This window comes from Palaemon carinicauda, chromosome 40 (assembly GCF_036898095.1).
Source record: "Palaemon carinicauda isolate YSFRI2023 chromosome 40, ASM3689809v2, whole genome shotgun sequence".
NCBI classification, from domain to species: Eukaryota; Metazoa; Arthropoda; class Malacostraca; order Decapoda; family Palaemonidae; genus Palaemon; species Palaemon carinicauda.
Window position 1 is genome coordinate 30434635 of NC_090764.1, and position 10000 is coordinate 30444634.

Consider the following 10000-nt stretch of genomic DNA (forward strand, 5'->3'; position numbering starts at 1 on the left):
TATATATATATATATATATATGTGTGTGTGTGTGTGTGTGTGTGTGTGTGTATCTTTTTATTTTATTCAATAGCTATACATGAACTTTTTTATACCCTTGTGTCACTTCTAAGACACAAAGTAACAGTACTGTAATAGCTATTGTCCGCTCTGGCCGGCTCTGAAAAAAATGGTAGATTAGATTTAATACATAAGAGACGCACGCATTTTATGGGTTAACACAAAGAGGTTATGGATCAAATATGTAATATCGGAGAAATGTTTGGAATAAAGGAAATATTTTTTTTCCTTATGATCATCAACAATAAATATCTTTTATGGATCTATTTCATAAGCTATATCGAATATGGATATACAGTGCTATCGTTATAATACCCGTACCTTTAGAATTAACACTATTATATTTATAAGTATTAACATCCACATTCGGTTGGTGTGCCAGAGTGCACACCTCTCAGCATTGGAAGTTTTCTTACTCCCTGTAGTAGTGTTTAAGTAAATTTTATTGTAAATTTGTTTTTGAGAAACACGTCCTTGTGGTTTTTCTGCAGTTGCCCCCCAAAAATGCCATGGGAACAAACTAGCCCATCATCGGAGCTAAAAATTAACATAAAACATAAATTAATAGACATATTTACGTTAAATCAATGAAATATAGTTAAAGAGGCAAGAAATATAAAAAAAATATCGCAATAAATAGGAAAAGATGTGAATGAAATATACTGAAATATAAGAAATTAGACCACATACATCAAAAGCAAAAAAAGAATTAAATGAATGACGTAGGAAAAGAACAATATCCAAATCCGAACAAATACACAGAAACAACTTGGAAACAATAAGAGAATTCACTAAAATGATAATAATAATAATAATAGTATACAGAAATATCGTGGAGTACAGGAAAAGAAGAAAAAAGAAAAAATCTCTGGATAAACCAGGTAACTAGCCTAGTAAGGAAAAATCCAAGACTAAAACATGAAAAGACGTTAAGAGTGTATAAGTGATAGAAGATTTTTTATGTATTTCGATGTATTTGGTATAATTCTTGCCTGTTTAACTGAATCTCATTGATATAATGTAATTATATTTATTGATTTATATTTTATGTTCATTTTTTAGCTCCTATGATAGGAAATGTTGTTCCCGAATACTTAACAAATAAACTGTCCAAATGCTGAAATATTTATTTTCCGTTACCTTTCTGCTAAATCTCGAGCTTTCCAGAAGCGAAAATGCCCTTCATTTTATACAGTATATGTATGTATATATATATATATATATATATATATATATATATATATATATATATATATATATTATATATATATATATATATACAAATATATATATATATATATATATATATATATATATATATATATATATATATATATATATATATATATATATATATATATATATGTATATATATATACAAATATATATATATATATATATATATATATATATATATATTATATATAGTATATATGTATATATATATATACACAGTATATATATATATATATATATATATATATATATATATATATATATATATATATATATGCTATATATAAATGTATATGCTATATATATACTATATATATATATATATATATATATATATATATATATATATATATATATATACAGTATATATATATATATATATATATATATATGCTATATATAAATATATATGCTATATATATACTATATATATATATATATATATATATATATATATATATATATATATATATATATATTAATATATAATTCATCTATTTCATATTGTTACTAATCTTAAGGTATTTTTAATTTATTGTTTACTTTTGTTACTTTTTTCCATTTTTCAACTGGGCTGCTTTCCCAGTTCGAGCACTTGGACTTGTTGAATTGTGCTTTTCCAGTTAGGTTAGCAGCTTGGCTAGTAATGATAATGATGGTAATATTGTTACTTAAATAATCAGGTAACTTCCGTCGCAATATTTTTTACGCGGTACTCGGTGTAGATTATTAATGATATCCTTATATTGATTATATATATATATATATATATATATATATATATATATATATATATATATATATATATATATATATATATATATATATGTATATGTATATATATATATTTAAACTGTTTTTTCTCGTTTTTGTTATTGCTCTGTTGAAGGTTCCGTTCAGTGGATGGCAAGGAGGTTAATATTTAACCATCTGGATGGAAGCTTGCTTAGGTATTAATTTTATTAAAGTAGTTCTATATGAACTGTTTGGAAATTACATTGGAATTTAGTATAATTAAGCTTAAGCCATCTAAGTTACGTTTTCACGTTTTACAACATTCAGAATTTTCATTAGTTTGTCCTTTGCTAATCAATTTGAAATCTTACTTAGGTCGGCACAGATGCCAATGACAGACGGCACAAACCGTGTCACTTCCAGTTTTCGGTAAATTAATTCACCTTTTTTGTTGATGTATATATAAATGAAAGTGTATTAAAGTTTGCTTTAACAATTTTTTATTTATAGAATTCTGTTATCTTGAATTCTGACCCATTTATTTATCTTACATCTTGACCATGTAAATGTGGCTATTCCAAAATTATTCAAGGAGCATGGGCCGTTTTTTGTGAAATTTAAGTAGATTGTAATGACGCCATATTGTTAATAATGAAAACAATATCATTGAAATTATATCAAGGATACGGACAATAAATTTTTATAAAGTGATGGTGAAATTTATTAATGTTGGGTCCAAACAAGATTATGAGTCTCCAATAGAGAAACGAATGATTATCATGCGTGAATTTCGAAACTCCAACCATTTTAAAATGGAACTTGAATGATCTAAATATGAGTATATAAACAAAATACGATGTATTTGTTATAGAAGCTTGTCTTATAAAGACTTAAAATGTTATCATACAATTATCATAATGAGTTTACTTAAGCGAGGATTTACTTCAGTCAGCACCACTGCATTATGAAGCCAGCTATAAATCATAATTCTAGAAAATAATGGGTGAATGATTATATTTTATCCTGTGTCATAACTTCAATCGTCATTGACGCCTATATCAGTAAAAAGGTTAGATTATATATATATTTATATATTTTAAATATCAATGACAATTTTAAACTAGAAAATATAATAACTCCATCCTTTGCATATGACTAGCTTCTATAACGCATTTAAAAATGCACTAGTCTTTGAAACTTCTAATATGAGGATTCTTGACAAGAATATACCTGCCCCGGTGAGTATTATACTTCTTAGACCCCCAAGATCCCTCAAGGAACGAGGCAAATCATCGCATTATGCTTGATATTCACCTACCATCGTATCCCACCGTCTTAGCATATTGCTATATTTACAAGGATATCACTCAAATGAGTGAACATTAACTTGGCTCATACATTCATTTTTTTTCCGAGCTGCATAACTTTTAGAATAAAAGAGCTCAAGATTGCAATAGCTATATATGAAGCAAATCATGAAGCAAATCATCAACTCTCTTGTATCAAGCAAGTTTTATAAAATTCTGTACGCTTATTCTTGAAATACCATGCTAACAAGGTCATCGGTAAGGAGACACTGTTGAAAGTGAAACTAATTTTGTTTTGTTTTGATGGAAAACCGGAAGGATTGGCTTCATCGTCATCAATAACAGTGCTGAAGGGAGTCGAAATTCAAAGGAAAAATATAGGAATTCAAAGTCGTTTCCATCATAAACAACATTAGTTTTTTAGGATAACATTGTTGAAAAAATCACTTTATAAGGGTGTTTGTTCATCTGCCTTTCCGTAACAGAATTTGCGAAATATTACCAAATTGCAAACAATTTGATGCGCGTAGTGAAAGTGTAATAAGGTCGTTTATAAAATCATTGTCTGTGACCTTTATGATAAAGCTCAGGAGAGAGAGAGAGAGAGAGAGAGAGAGAGAGAGAGAGAGAGAGAGAGAGAGAGAGAGAGAGAGAGAGAGAGAGAGAGATACATATCGCCAAATTATATACGGTGTAATTACACGTACGTTACTGAAAAGTTTCGAATATTTCCATGAATGATTTCCATTTTCTGATTAAGATAACTTTAATTTACAAAACACGAAAATACAGTTACCTGAAAGGCTTCGGTGGCCGCACAACAACATATCGCAGGTTGTCCCTGGCTATTTTAGAATGTATATATTTAATTGGTCAGTAGATTCAGTAAATATTTCAACCAAAACACAATATGGGCTGAAATATTAGGGTGCAAATCAAGTAACATATGATATCGGCAGATATATAACGTATGTAAAATACAAAGTTATCTAAAATATTGTGTTTATAGCATAACGGGTTAAGTACTTGTTAACAGAATCCTTGAGTACTAGGGGATGGACTTCTGCTAATGAATGGTAAACTTCTATTTCCTTTCCCTTATTCAAATTAACAGGATTGTGAATTAGGTAAATGTGATAGTCTTTGAGGGAATCGGAAATACTCGTATATCTGGTACAAAGCAACCAGCATATTGGATACGGTAGCAAATTAAAGTCGAGGATATTTTAACACGTAAGCAAAAAATGGACATGGTCAGGATATATAATGAAAATGACAGATAAATAGATGGACATTAAGAATAGCATAATGGCTCCCTAGAGATTGCCAGAGAAGCCCCCTCCCCCTCGCAAAAAAGGGAAGAGAAAACGATGGATTGACGAGTAAAGAATATTAGCGGGTTTAGACTGCCATAGAAAGATTATAAACAGATGGGAGTAGAAGGGTATGTCTTAGGCCTTTGCCTTGCAGTGGACTAGTTATGGCTGATGATACACACACACACACACACACACACACATATATATATATATATATATATATATATATATATATATATATATATATATATATATATATATATATATTAGATCGATTTATTTATCTTTTTAATCCACTTTCATTACGTTTATTTGTTTCGATGTTACAGATAGCTGCCTAAAGTCCATGGAAAATAAATTTTGATTTGATTTTGTAATTAGATTTAAAAAAAAAAAGATAACAAAAAATTCTAACTCCAGGGTTTTGTAAATAAGTTTATGGAAATGGTGAGAAGTTCGATGGACACCTCAGGCCTACGTTCACAGGAATGTTTATAAAACCATGTACCTCGTCTGCTTGATGATATCCTCCGCAATAGGGATTGCCCATCAAGAGATAATGTTTCGCTTTAAATGCTGAACAAACGTTTTATTGAGTTCAGTTGTAATGACGCCTCTCCTATGTGATGTGTGGATAAATGAATGATAGTACCTCGAGTTACCGTCCCCTTTAATGTATTTATATTGAAAAAAGGGAAATAGGGTAGGGTATACCATATCGTTGAATTTAGAAGCTTCATAAGAGAATATATAGTTTAGCCTGCTGAGTATTTTTTTCCTTCATAAAGATAACAACATCAAAATAGATTAACATTCTGTGGAACGATCTCTGGCCATCCTGTTATAATTTAATAGAAATAATACTCTCGAAATCCCTCCATAATTTTCTGTCTCTTTATGTTTTCCCATACGATAACAAAATGTTATGGGAAAACTGTAAAGCAATTCTGGTGTCTTTCATTGAGCAATTCATTTTTATAAAATCTGTATTTAGTTACACCAGAGAAGAACTCATCAGTTTTTAATCAATGAATATTATTTTTAATAACCATTAATGTCAATGTTACAACATACATCCCTTTTTATGATGTATTTCATGTAAAAGAGAACATACATATCAGCCTTCTATTACAGATGGTTAAAATGTATTACTTAGTGTAATGTAACAATAGATGGGAAAGTATATTTCAAATAAATTTTGTATTACGTCGCAGAGTAATTGGTACAGTTGGCAAGTCAGAAGAGCAAAATTTGCTAGATGTGAAACGCCATCTGGAAATGGCGTTGCTCGTTATATGAATAAAGTTGATATAATGCTGTTAATTAGAAGGGTAACTTTTTATCATACACGTTTAGAAAACGTTTTTGACGTTTATCTTATTTTCGTAGGTGGTGTTTAAAACTATGAATACCTTTCTGTCCACATTACATAAGAAGTACTCTTAAGCACGAATACCCAGATGTTTAGGGCAGTAGGTTGGCTAAGGCACCAGCCACCCGTTGCGATACTTCCGCGAGAGAGTTATTTGGTCGTTTGACTGGCCAGGTGAGTCTACATTGGATCCTTCTTTGGTTACGGCTTATTTTTCCTTTAAATACACGCACACCGAATAGTCTGGCCTATTCTATAATCATTCTCTTACCCCATACATATACTCATTCTTACCTCATACATATGACAACATTAAGATAACTGAAAAAAAACGTTTCTTCCCTCAAGTGATTAACTACTGCACTGTAATTGTTCAGTAGATACTTTCCACTAGGTAAGGGTAGACGAGACTCTTTATCTATGGTAAGCACTTTTCTAGGAGAAGCACATTTCAAAATCAAAGCATTGTTCTCTAGTTTTTGATAGTGTCACAGCCTCTGTGCCCTGGTCTTCCACTGTCTTGTGTTAAGAGTTCACTTGCTTGAGGGTACACTATTCTATGAGTTTCCTTATTTCCTTTTCTCACTGGGCTATTTTCCCCTCTTTGAATCTTTGTGTATATAGCATCCTGCTTTTCCAACTAGGGTTGTAGCATAACTAACAAAGATGATAATAATATCACGAATATACTACTGCATTTGAAAATAGGTAACTGATATTGTTTACTCAGTTAAAAAAAGATTATAATTTTTCTTTGTATAATACAAATATAAATTAGGTTCAAATACATTCAAGTTAATGTAGGCCTCCCTATGTGTATAAGAAATCATATAGACTATCATTATCACGTATGACAATTCAATTAAATGAATAAAAATTATCGTTCACTTGGTTGGCGTAAAGCTACTTCAGAAAAAGAATTAATGTTATTTACTTCTAAGCTTTAAATACTTGAACATGACTATTTAACATATGCTACTAAGGTTTGTTGCACATGGCTCGAAACTTTTAGTAAGTGAAACCTCTTTTTTATTCATTACTTGACATTTAAGGAGTTTTAATTCATTTTAGAGGCAAAAATGTATTCTTAGAAGAATTTTATATCGTAAGTTGTTAAACTTTCTAGTTTATACGTCTAAACTATGCATAATGACAAATTGTTTTTATTTATGCAAATGCAGCTTGTAGAAAATTATCTTTGAACCTGCATTCTTCTATTGTTTTCTTTATATTAACATGGCTGATGCTTAACTGATCTGTGTATTGTCTGATCTCTTTGAGTTAATAAACTTTTGAGAAAAATAGGCTCAAATTATTATGCAATTCTAATCTCTAATGTCCATTGGGGGGGGGGGAAATAGCATCAGACATGGTGATTGATTGATTGATTATTACTTATCTAGCATCCTGATATTCAGACATGGTGAACAGATTTGAATGAATCTTATAGATATTTATATTAGAGGTAATTAACTACCGGGACATGGGGTTAACAATTTGATACCATGGAAATTATGACATTAATTCCTACTTAAAATCAATGATATTAAGAATTTACCCCAATTACCATACCAAAGCTTCATTAAATTATTTTTGTTAAAAAACAGACACACACATATTACCGTAAGAATATTCAGCAGTATCAATGATTTATTGTGTTTCATATTGGTGTGCAAACATCGCTAAGAGCCAGTGTTTTTCATGGTGATCCATGTGATGAAAATGATAGTTACTATGGTTTCAGCTTTGCATATGTAACTGATTAAAAGGTCGAATGGCAGTATACAATGAGTGCTCTGCTGAAAGGGACATCAGTCCGTTATTCTATGTTTAAATGTGTTAATGTATCACTTTCAGATACATCGGGGATTTCCATAACTTGCACCAGAGTTCAGTCTCTGCTCAGGCTCAATAGATCGACTGAAACCATCCTCTTGAGCTAGGCATGATCGATAGATAACATGGGCTAGTGTTTCAGTATTTGGACAGCGAATTTCTGGAACCATTCTGCATTTAGATCAAACGCCCACAAATTTATCTAGCTGTAAATTAGTATAATCATTTGCAGGGATCAAAGAAAACTGTGTAAGGCTAACCTCATCCTAAGGATCTTACTAGAGTGAGGAACTCTGCTTGTACCGGCTTCTTCAAGGGGAAAGAGTAGTATGGATATATATATGTATATATATATATATATATATATATATATATATATATATATATATATATATATATGTGTGTGTGTGTGTACATATGTGTGTATATACACACATACGTATGTGGTTATAGTCTTTTCGACAATGTATATCCATTAAAGTATTGTCGTATAGTTAAACTCGCATCAACCGAAGTGACTAGTACCAGGGACCGGATTAGTTTGTAGTTTTTAATGAATATAGTTGTTGACTATTGAACGACGCAAAAATTCATCCATATTCCTGCGTCCCGAATCGCTGGTATTGCCATCATTGCATCTCACGGAGTACACTCAAAGCATACTCAAGGGTTCCAACAGTCCCTTTCCTTCCCCACTGTAACTTATTTTTAACCTAGTTTACCTCCGTTATCGTTTCATTTCTTCCATTTACAGTAGCTGTCAAATTTATTTCAACTTTTACTTCATAGTACGATGCGTAATTTTTTTCTCACTTGTGCCTTCAAACTAGATAACCTGGGCTTATTCAAAGCGGGAGCTTATGGTAAGCAAGCATTGCATTATCAGTATACCCTAGGTCTGTTGATTTCCTATCATCAATCCGGTCTGATCTTTCTCAACCATTTCCGACTTTTCCATACGTTACAAACTCCATGAGGAGGATAAACAACATAGGTGATAACACATTCACTAGGAGTACCCAGCTGTTCACTGGAAATTCAGTAAATTGTATGTATACAGGAATTTATACATCAGAATGGAAATATACTTATAACGCTCTTGATATCCAAATAACTGAATCTAACGTCTAGTTTTTTATCAATTTAGAATATGTTCAAATCCTCGACACGGTAAATTCACTCATAATATTATGATATTGCCAACTTAGAGTGAAATTGATGTTATACATTTTCATGGTTTGATATTTGAAAGTATGTAAGACGACTGGTTTATTGAAAAAAACTTTACGCACGCATACAAACACACATACACATTAATGTATCAAAAATATATGACTTATTTGAATATAAAAAACACTTCTAAATGTGCAAAATTTATCATATATATATATATATATATATATATATATATATATATATATATATATATATATAATGTGTGTGTATATATACACATATATACATATATATATATATATATATATATATATATATATATATATTATCTATCTATCTGTATATATATATATATATATATATATATATATATATATATATATATATATATATATATATATATATATATGTATATATATATGTATGTGTGTGTGCGTGTATGTGTGTGTGCGTGTATGTGTGTGTGTGTGTGTGTGTGTGTGTGTGTGTGTAAAGAAATGAGTGTTGAGAAAAGGGTGCGTATACGTGTTTTATCCTTGATTCGTCTGTTAAAATAGAAAGGTGGCATCTAGAATTACGTTTCTTTTATTCTTTTTCCCTGAAATCACTTCCTGTTAGGGTATAGTCCAACTGAAATATGTATAAATATTTATATTTGTATATCAAATAAACCTTGTCAATAATAGATTATGACTTCAGAGAAAATAACAAATTACTTTATTGTGCCACATTCATATTTTATCACATGAATTAAGGATAACCCAAATGGTATACAAATCTTGTGTATATATATATATATATATATATATATATATATATATATATATATATATATATATGCATAAGTAAAAATCTTATATATATATATATATATATATATATATATATATATATATATATATACATATATATATATATACATATATATATATATACACACACACACCTACACATGAGGC

The 10000-nt window shown here is 29.8% G+C and overlaps 1 long non-coding RNA gene across 1 annotated transcript in view; it reads left to right on the top strand.

The window, feature by feature from the left end:
- LOC137631734 (uncharacterized) overlaps positions 1 to 10000 on the top strand; it is a 567201-nt gene that overhangs the window by 191677 nt on the left and 365524 nt on the right. The window lies entirely within an intron of this gene.